The sequence below is a fragment of the Chlorocebus sabaeus genome, chromosome 2 (genome assembly GCF_047675955.1).
Source record: "Chlorocebus sabaeus isolate Y175 chromosome 2, mChlSab1.0.hap1, whole genome shotgun sequence".
NCBI lineage: Eukaryota > Metazoa > Chordata > Mammalia > Primates > Cercopithecidae > Chlorocebus > Chlorocebus sabaeus.
Genome location: NC_132905.1, coordinates 14,401,811 through 14,412,075, shown reverse-complemented (window position 1 = coordinate 14,412,075; position 10,265 = coordinate 14,401,811). Strand labels below are relative to the sequence as shown.

The window sequence follows — 10,265 nt, the reverse complement described above, 5'->3', positions numbered from 1 at the left end:
TGCTGAGATTGTAGGCATGAGCCACCACACCCTGCCATATGGCTTTGATGATTTCCTGAGTGGGCACCATGGATCTGTTTTTGTGATCTGGACCAAAAACCAACTTGGACTTCCCAGAGTGCTGAGATGCCCAGAGCACCGAAACATGAGAGGAAGATTTATGGCCTAGACTAGACTATACTGGACACCAATTTCTTTGGGAAACTTCCCCTCGCTCGCTTCCACTCCCTGCAGTTCAGGTGAGGCTGTTTCTACCCCTTGGTTCCACTAATAAGCATGTGACCAGGCCTGGACAATCAAAGCATTGCCTTCTTCGAGTGACAATAATTGGTTCAGAGACACGCCATGACTTGTGTTCGTCCAATCAGAGTGAATGCTGCAACTTCAGCAGCATTTCCAGGAAGTGACTTCCTTTCCCACCACACTCATACCTGGCAGGATGCAGGCCTGGAGCTAGTGGTTGCCAGCTTGCTATCAAGGAGAGACTAAGACTGGAGCCAACTCACTGAAGAGCAAAGCCAAGAGATGGCAAGAGACTATGTCTGGTAACCTCATTTGAGTTTCTGAACCCAGCCAGGTCTGAAGCCAGTACTTTTCAGTTACTTACTCCAGTGCTTTTCAGTTACTTAAGCCAATAAATTGCTTTTTGCATATAAATCAGTTTCAAATGGGGCTTCTGTCATTTACAAATAAAAGAATGCTAGGCTGGGCACAGTAGCTCATGCCTATAATCCCAGCACTTTGAGAGACCAAGGTGGGAGGATTGTTTGAGCTCAGGAGTTTGAGACCAGCAACATAGCGGGACCCCCATCTCTATCTAAAAAAGAAAAAAAAAAGTATACATACAAATAAAAGAATCCCAAGTTTCTCAGTGTTTTGAGAAATATGTTTGAAATACAAATTGAAAACATGTTTGAAAGACAAATTCCCAGGTGACTGAGACACCTGTCCTGGGACCTGAACCTCCACCTTTGGAACAAGCTCCTCCAGGACCCCTAACAAGTAGGTAGTCCTGCCTTTATAGTCTGAGACTCTCTGATGCAGACTTTGGGGAAGGATGGTCTCTTAATTCTGCATGGGAGACAAAAGAGACCCAGTCTTTTCCATCACAAAGCCCCAACTACCTTCTTGGCAGAGTAGGGAAATGCTTTTCATTCTTTCCCAGTGACCCTGGAATTGAGTAAATGAAAGACAGTTGATTTCCCAATCGGGTTATTCCACCACGTTGAACTTTTGGTAACTGTCCTTGCCCCATCGTGTTGCTAAAGCATTCAGGTTGAACAGTGTTCAGGAAGAACACTCAAGCAAAAACTGGTTTGCAGCCAAATCCAGAGACTGCAAACCCCAGTGGTTTCAGGGGCCAGGCAGGGAGAGTAAACATGTGAAACAATAGGGAGTAGTCCTGTCTGTGGGGGACAGAAGAGTTCTCATGCCCCAGCCTAATAAATGAAAAAATTATTTACACCGCAGTGGAACCAGAGATGCACCTAAAGCCATTGGGATGTGGTTTCTCTTTTTCATCTCACTGCTCTGTGTCTGATGTGGCTTCATTTTCAGAGGATTGTGGGCTCACAAGCCAACATCCTGACAGTTTAGAAACCACAGCAGAAATGTTTCTCTTTCTCAATTGTTTCAACATCAATCCTGGATGAAACCGTTATTGGCCTTGTTTGAGTTCAGGTGGTCATCCCTGAACCATCACTGTACCTGAAAGAGGTATGGCGGTGTCATTGGCCAGACCTGAGTCTGACGCATCCTGGAGTGGAGTTCAGGCCCACTTTAACCATATAGACTGAGAATGGGGAATGGGAAAGTAGGTTTCATGCCTTTGTTTGGGCTCCCTCAGAAGCAGACTCTGAGATGAGGATTTGAGGTGCAAGTGGATTATTTGGAAGATGATTCCAGAAAGCACCATTAGGGGATTGAGGGAATGAGACAGAGAAGAGAAGCCTGCTGAAACAGGAAGTATTATCAAGCAAGTTACCACTGTGGACAACTGGAGCACAATCCCATCAGTGAACTCTGCCAGCCAGTGTAGAGCATCGTTTTAGTCTATTTTGTGCTGCTATAACAGAATACCACAGACTGGGCAATTTAAAACAATAGAATTTTATTTGGCTCATGGTTATGGAGGCTGGGGAGTCCAAGGGCATAGTGCTGGCATCTGGCAAGGGCCTTCGTGCTGCATCATTCATGATGGAAGGTGAAAAGGTAAGAGAAGGCAAGGGTGAGCAAGAGATTGAACTCGCAGCCTCAAGACCTTTCACAATCGGCATGAATCTGTTCTCATGAGGGCTCCATTAGGCTCCACTCTCCAGCACATTTGAATTGGGGATTAAGTTTCCAATACATGCTTTTGGGGGTACACATTCAAACCATAGCAAACATAGACTTCAGTGTTATCCCATCTTAAGGCTGAGGGAGCTGGGGTATTTATCTACCAACTCTGTCAGTCATTGTCTGACAGTTGCTACCAGGAGTGTTTTTGCCCAGAACTTCCAGCATGGAAGAGCAAAGTGGTCCCTGCTGGACTGAGAAAGTCCTCAGACAAAGAGATGAAGCTTGGACCAGGGTGCATTGAAGGTTAGGACAATGGCCAGGGCACCAATAGCCTTTGCTTCATTGTCTGAAGGAAAATTGGGGTGCTAGGATCAGAAGAAGGCACTGATGTTGCACAGGTCAAACAAACATACGTTCATCCAAGGAGTGAAGTGGTTGGCCCACTCACTGTCTGAGTCCATTAACCAAGCAGTGGCAGGGAAGGGTATATTCTGTTGCTTTAAGGAACTGGCATGAAAGCTGCACTTGTTACTTTTGTTCACATCTCATAGGCCAGGATGTCATCAAATGGCCATATCTATATGTGGGGAAATGTAGCTTTTGACTGTCCAGCCAAATCTCAGGGATTATGGCTGGGTGTGGTGGCTCACTCCTGTAATCCCAGCACTTTGAGAGGCTGAGGTGGGAGGATTGCTTGAGCCTAGGGGTTTGAGACCACCCTGGGCAGCAAAATGAGACTCTTGCCTTTACAAAAAAAAAAAAAATGTTTAAACTACCTGGGCATGTTGGCACATGCCTGTAGTCCTGGCTACTTGGGAGGCTGAGGCAAGGGAATTGCTTGGGCTCAAGAGTTCGAGGCTGCAATGAACTATAATCGTGCTCCTGCACTCTGGCCTGGGTGACAGAGTGAGACCCTGTCTCAAAAAAAAAAAAAAAAAAAAAAAAAAAAAAAAAATTACAGGGATTCTGCTACTTAAAGAAGGGGAAGGAAGGGCCAAATGTTTTTTCCTGGCAAGACTTTTGTTTATATTTCAGAAGGAATGCCTTCCCAGTGGACTTCAACCTACATCTCATTATCCTGAACCGTGTCTCACTGCCTCCACTGGAGAACCAAGTATTTAGCTTCCTGGTCTCTCTAATAGAAGAAGGCAAGGGGAAGGGGATTGGGAGTGGGCAGTTTGGGCAGGATGATCAATGATCCTGGTTTGCCTGGGACTAAGGATATTCTGGAGACATGGGATTTTCAGTGGTAAGGCTAACCTCCAGGATCTGCAGCCATACCCCATGTGGCTTGAGACCTCAACTCCAGTTAGAGAGATGTTATCCTCTCTGTCACCTCCTCCTCCTAACAACCTTCTCTTTCTCTTCACCACTTCCTCTTCAACTGAAAGGTGGTCAGGTCCTCTGCTATGCCCTACATCCACTTACACTCTGTCCTCATGGTTGGACCTCCTTGGCCCTCAACTCTGCCCTAACTTCTGGGAACTTCAGTGGTGCCAGAGCCTCTGTCCAGCTCTCAGCATCTCCCTTACCTCCGCCATCTTGTTTCCAGCCATCTTGGGTCCTTGGAGTCCAGAGTTTGCAGAAGTGGAAATGGAGAAGCTGGAGAGAGAAGGTACTTGCTGGTCTCACTGAAACAGTCAGGACTCAAGCTCTCAGCCCAAGGCTCTTTGCTCTGCACTCCTCAAAATCTTTGGTGCTTGTTGTTCAACTAGCTTGACATTTCTCCACCTCTGAGGTGATGACCTCCCTCCAAGATGCCTGCAGTCAGAGGGCAGGAAGCGTGGCACATAATGGGGCCTCAAGAAACACTGCAAAATACCTCTAGGACCCCCTTCTGGCTCTCAAATGATCTCGGGGACAACTCGGCCTATCCAAACAGAAAGAATTCAGGATTATTTCCCTCCTCAAATCTGTTTCCTTACCACCTCCTGAGCGGTAGGGGTGGCTTGGACCCCAATAATGACATTTTTATATAACTTGGAGTTTATTATTTTTTCTTTCTTTCTTTTCTTTTTTTTTTTTTTTTAAAGACAGAGTCTTGCTTTGTCGCCCAGGCTGGAGTGCAGTGGCACTATCTCGGCTCAATGAAACCTCCACCTCCCAGGTTCAAGCAATTTTTGTGCCTCAGCTTCCTGAGTAGCTGGGACTACAGGCATGTGCCACTGGGCCGGGCTAATTTTTGTATTTTTAGTAGAGACAGGATTTTGCCATATAATTTGGAGTTTCACAACGCCAGCACTATTTAGATTTTGGGTCAAATAATTCTTGAATGGGGATGGGGGTGTGGGCTGTCCTGTTCACTATAGGAGGTTTAGGGACAGACCTGACCTCCACTCACTAAATGCCCAGAGAACCCTCCTCCCCAATTATGTCAGTGCCTCCAGACATTGCTAAATGTCCACTGGGAGACAAAAATCACTCCTGAACCACTGATCTAGACAGTCAGTATTTTCTTAATATAAAAAGTAGGGCCAGGCGCAGTGGCTCACAAAGTGCTGTAATCCCAGCACTTTGGGAGGCCGAGGCGGGCGGATCACGAGGTCAGGAGATCGAGATCATCCTGGCTAACATGGTGAAACCCCGTCTCTACTAAAAATACAAAAAAATTTAGCCGGGTGTGGTGGCGGGCACCTGTAGTCCCAGCTGCTCGGGAGGCTGAGGCAGGAGAAGCGCATGAACCCAGAAGGCGGAGGTTGCAGTGAGCCAAGATCACGCCACTGTACTCCAGCCTGGGTGACAGAGTGAGACTTTGTCTCAAAAAAAAAAAAAAAAAAAAAAAAAAATATATATATATATATATATAGGGAGGGGAGCAACAAGCAACTTCAGAAAACGAAGTCCCTTTCATTGAGTGATTGAGTGCCGCCTTCTATGGAAAAACCTCAAGCTCACTACTCAAGTGCAGCTTGGAACGAAGGCCCTGGCAAACCCTGCCATTCAGTTGGCTTCTCTCAGTGGGTCACACTCAGAGATTTCTGGCGCCACTGCCACTCTCCCCACCCCCTCTCACGCAGAACAATGGGACTCTCTCTGCCTCTGACCTTCTTCACACCCAGCACTTTACTCCATTTTCCTGGACCTTTATGTTGTGGGCAACTTTGTTTGTGCTAAGTCAACAGAAAATGCTTCTTGGTCTCTATACCCCTGAGAGCACATGGTGCATTAATAAGTTTAACCCAGGGTTTCCCAACCTTGGCGCTACTGACATTTTGGGCTGGCTCATTCTTTGCTTGGGGGGCTGTCCTATGTGTTGTCTGATGTGTAGCAACATCCCTGGCCTCCACTCACAGATGCCAGGGGCAACACCACACCTGGTTGTAACCAAAACTTTTTCCAGACATTATCAAATATCCTCTGGGGAAAAAAAAAATCACCCTCAGTTGAGAACCATTGTCAACTCCTACTAGGAACCACTGAGGTTAGTAATACTATTATTTTTATTTATTTATTTATTGAGATAGAGTCATGCTCTGGTATCCAGGCTGCACTGCAGTGGCACTATCTCGGCTCACTGCAACTTCTACCTGCCAGGTTCAAGCGATTCTCCTGCCTCATCCTCCCGAGCAGCTGGAATTACAGACACCTGCCACCACGCCCGGCTAATTTTTTGTATTTTTAGTAGAGACAGGGTATCACCATGTTTCTCAGGCTGGTCTCGAAATTCTGACCTCAAGTGATCTACCTGCCTCGGCCTCCCAAAGTGTTAGGATTACAGGTGTGAGCCACTGTGTCCAACCATATTATTATTACTTTAGAGATGAGGAAATCAGGATTATAGAAGTGTGATGACTTGTTCAGGTGTAAGGGGCAAAGTCAGGAACTGGAATTTCTCCCATGCCAGTGATTTCTTTTTCTTTTCTTTTTTTTTTTTTTTGAGATGGAGTTTTGCTCTTGTTGCCTAGGCTGGAGTGCAGTGGCATGATCTCGGCTCACTGCAACCTCGGCCTGCTGGGTTCAAGCAATTCTCCTGCCTCAGCCTCCCGAATAGCTGGAATTACAGGTGCCTGCCACCACACCCAGCTTATTTTTTGTATTTTTAGTAGAGACAGGGTTTCACAATGTTGACCAGGTGTGTCTGGCACTCCTGACCTCAGGTGATCCACCCGCCTTGGCCTCTCAAAGTGCTGGGATTACAGGCATGAGCCACCGCGCCCGGCCTAACCCGGTGATTTTCAAATTCACTGGCAGATAAACGTCACTGGGGCCTTTGCTAACAGAGGCCTGGCCCCATGCCAGACCCACTGCATCAGAACCTTTAGGAACGGGACCAAGGGTTCTATATTCCCTACAAGATCCCTTTCCTGACAACCTGCAAGCATCAATACTTAACAGCCAATATCCTCTGTTTTTATAGCTTTTCTCACATGAACCCCCACTGCTTATTTTTTACTTTTTATTGTTGTTGTTATAAATGAGACAGGGTCTCGTTATGTTGCCCAGGTTGGTCTCCAACTCCTGAGCTCAAGTGATCCTCTTACCTTGGCCTCCCAAAGTACTGGGATTATAGGTGTGAGCCACTGTGCCTGGTCTTTTAAATATTTTTAGAGTTGGGGTGCACTGGCTATTCGTAGGAGTGATCATGGCACACCACAGCCTTGAACTCCTGGCCTTAGCCTCAGAAGCTGGGACTACAGACATGCTCAGGATGTTCAGCTTGCCATTACCACTTCAGAGAAGAAACTGAAGCACAAAGAGATTGTGACTTACCTGAAGCCATATAGAAAGTGAGAATAGGCCAGGTGCAGTGGCTCAAGCCTGTAATCCCAGCAGTTTGGGAGGTTGAGGTGGGAGGATCACTTGAGCCCAGGAGTCGGAGACCAGCCTGGGCAACACGGCAAAACTCCATCTCTACAAAAAATACAAAAATTAGTCAGGTATGATGACACTCACCTGTAGTCCCAGCTATGTGGGAGGCTGAGGTGGGAGGATTGCTTGAGCATGGGAGGTCAAGGCTGCAGTAAGCCATTATTGTACCAGTGCATTTGAACCTAGGTAACAGAGCGAGACCATCTCAAAAAAAAAAAAAAAAAAGAGGCCAGGCAAGGTGACTTAGGCCTGTAATCCCAGCACTTTAGGAGGCTGAGGCAGGCGGATTGCCTGAGGTCAGGAGTTTGAGACCAGCCTGGCCAACATAGTGAAACCCCGTCGCTACTAAAAATACAAAAATTAGCCAGGAGCGGTGGCGCATGCCTGTAACCCCAGCTACTCAGGAGGCTGAGGCAGGAGAATCGCTTGAACCTGGGAGGCGGAGGTTACAGTGAGCCGAGATAGGACCACTGCCCTCCAGCCTGGGTGACAGGGTGAGACTGTGTCTCCAAAACAAAAAAGTGAGAAGAAAAATAAATAAAAATTAAAATAACAAAAAATAAGAAACAGAAACACACACACACACACTTGCAAAATCGAACAAAAGGAACCAAGAAAAGGAAAAAACGAAACAAACAAAAATAAACCAGAAAAAAGAAAATGAGAAGAATGTAGAATGTCATCTTGTGCCTAGGTCATCCCTCCGGGTAGACGTCTTGGAGCTGGGATTCTCGTAGATAAACAAGATGTACACATTTTCCTGTGTGCTTGCAGCTATACACACACACTTGGACACACAAACACTGGGGCCGGAGAGAGGCCCAGCCTCCCCTTAGTCACATTGTTGTCCAATGTCCCCCACCCCTACCTGGGGTTCTGTAAGTAAAAAAGAAGGAACAGGATGAGTATTCAACAGGCAACCTTTAGATTTTCCATGGACCTCACCTCATTTGATAGACAGAAAAGTTTATACAGCAAGTTCATTGGGAGGACCAGGCCTTCAGCCCACTTTCTGGGCCAGCAGACTCCACACCACCTGTTACAACTGGAGATTGAGTGTCTGCCGGAAGCTGTTTCCTGGGGAACTGCAGCCAACTGCTGACCGCTCAGGAGCTCTTTATCCCTCACCAACCCACCTCCCTGGGCTCTACCCAGGACCTGCCTGCTTGAGTAACAGGATGCGACCCTATGTCACCAGTGCACTTACTGCCCATTGAAAGTCCTTGTGAGTCATTCTCCAAGTTTCCAAGGAAAAAAAAAAAACTCCTAGATAGGGGCCCATCCCAGAAATAAATAAAACGCTGGCCCAGGGCCCAGACTTTCAGAGAAATCAGCTGGCCTACTTGTGGGTGGGAGGTGGCGAGGGGGGTCACCTTGAACCGAGGTCTCTCTGGACAGAACTGTTTTCTTATTCAATCATTCATTCATCATCTATTTATAGACATGACATTTATTCATGCATTCAGCTAATATTTATTAGAGGGGCGAAATACCTCTCACTTCTAACCCACACATTTCTGAGTTGTTTACATTCATTATTACACAAGTATGTGCTGCTTTCATTTTTTTTTAAGCTTTGCTTTTAATTAATTAACTAATTTATCTATTTAGCAATCCCAGGATGGAGACAGGTTTGATTATTTTAAAATAACAGGCCAGGCGTGGTGGCGCACACTTGTAATCCCAGCTACTCAGGAGGCTGAGGCAGGAGAATCGCTTGAACCCAGGAGGTGGAGGTTGCGGTGAGCCGAGATCACGCCACTGCACTCCAGCTTCAGCCATAGCCTGTCTCAAAAATTAAAAAGAGAGAGAGAGAGATGCTGCTTTCTGATCCAGAGGACATACATGCCCCACTGGCAAGACAGAAGATCCTCAATTTGGACAGCTACCTGGAGAAGTTGACCTCTAAGCTGAAAACTCAGGGATGAACATTGCCAGGTGACAGGGAGGAAATGCCCAGAAATGGTGCTCTAGGCAAAGGGAACAGCATGTCCAAAGATCAGGAGGTCACGTCTTATTTCCAAAAATGCAAGTGTTTGACACGATACTGTAGGAAGTGGAAGAGGAAGTGATGAGGCCAGAGAAAAAGACAGAAAGGCAGGGAGCCCGCTTAAAGGAATCGCTAATTAACCACCCCCATTCCACCCTTCCCGCCAACCTCCCCACCCTCACCCTACTCCTAGGGCCATGACTCAGTCATGGGGTTTTCACACTCTCTCACTTCAAGCTGGGCACAGTTTCTGTATCTCAGCCAACGTGTCATTCATCCGCAGATCATGTCATCCCCCCAATCCACACCATGGTTCCGGAATGTCAGCTGATTCTCATGAATCGGACCACAAATCTTCCAGAGTGTGTTTTTTTTTTTTTTTTTTTTTTTCTTTTTTGAAACGAGGTCTTGCTCTTGTCCCTCAGGCTGGAGTGCAATGGCGTGATCTCGGCTCACTGCCTCCACCTCCCGGCTTCAAGCAATTCTCCTGCCTCAGCCTCCTGAGTAGCTGGGATTACAGGTGCCTGCCACCCACATCTGGCTAATTTTTGTAGTTTTAGTAGAGATGGGGTTTTGCTATGTTGGCCAGGCTGGTCTCGAATTCCTGAACTTTTGATCTGCCCGCCTTGGCCTCCCAAAGTGCTGAGACGACAGATGTGAGTCACCGCTCCCGGCCACTTCCAGAGTTTTATAAGGTGAAAAAATCTTACATTGAAAATCAAGGGAGCATTAATAAATATTATACCGCTGGATGCATTGCCCACAGATAGGCAGGCAAGTTTTGTTCAATTGGAGGCACTTTATGACTAGGTCTAAAGTCGCCATTTAGCTGAGTGTCCTATCTCTAGCAGCCGGGTCTCATTTCATGCTCAGAGGAAACTTATGAGGAAAATGCTTTTGCTATCCCTACTTCACAGAAGAGAACTGAAGCCTGGAACGTAAGACACTTGCCTTGAATCTCATATATCCGATCACTTTTTTTTTTTTTTTTTTTGAGACAGGGTCTCAAGCAGCCACCCCAACTGGAGTGCAGAGACTGGAACACAGTTCACTGCAGCCTTGACCTCCCCGGGGTCAGGTAATCCTCCCACCTCAGCCTCCTAATTAGCTAGGACTACAGGTATGCACCAACACACCCAGCTAATTTCTGTATTTTTTTTTTCCGAGACGGAGTCTTGCTAAGTTG

At 46.8% G+C, this 10,265-nt stretch overlaps 1 long non-coding RNA gene across 2 annotated transcripts; it reads right to left on the bottom strand.

Moving 5' to 3' along the window:
- Window positions 1-2,095: 2,095 nt before the first annotated feature.
- On the bottom strand, window positions 2,096-8,269 carry LOC103244547 (uncharacterized). 2 transcript variants are annotated; one of them, XR_012089145.1, is made up of 4 exons: window positions 8,035-8,269; window positions 6,991-7,131; window positions 3,813-4,041; window positions 2,096-2,182 (listed from the first exon to the last, which is right to left on the bottom strand). It is a non-coding gene; the product is annotated as an uncharacterized lncRNA (long non-coding RNA). The 2 variants fall into 2 exon arrangements; XR_501628.3 differs by lacking the exon at window positions 6,991-7,131 and having other exon boundaries at window positions 8,035-8,265.
- Between the last annotated feature and the right edge of the window lie 1,996 nt (window positions 8,270-10,265).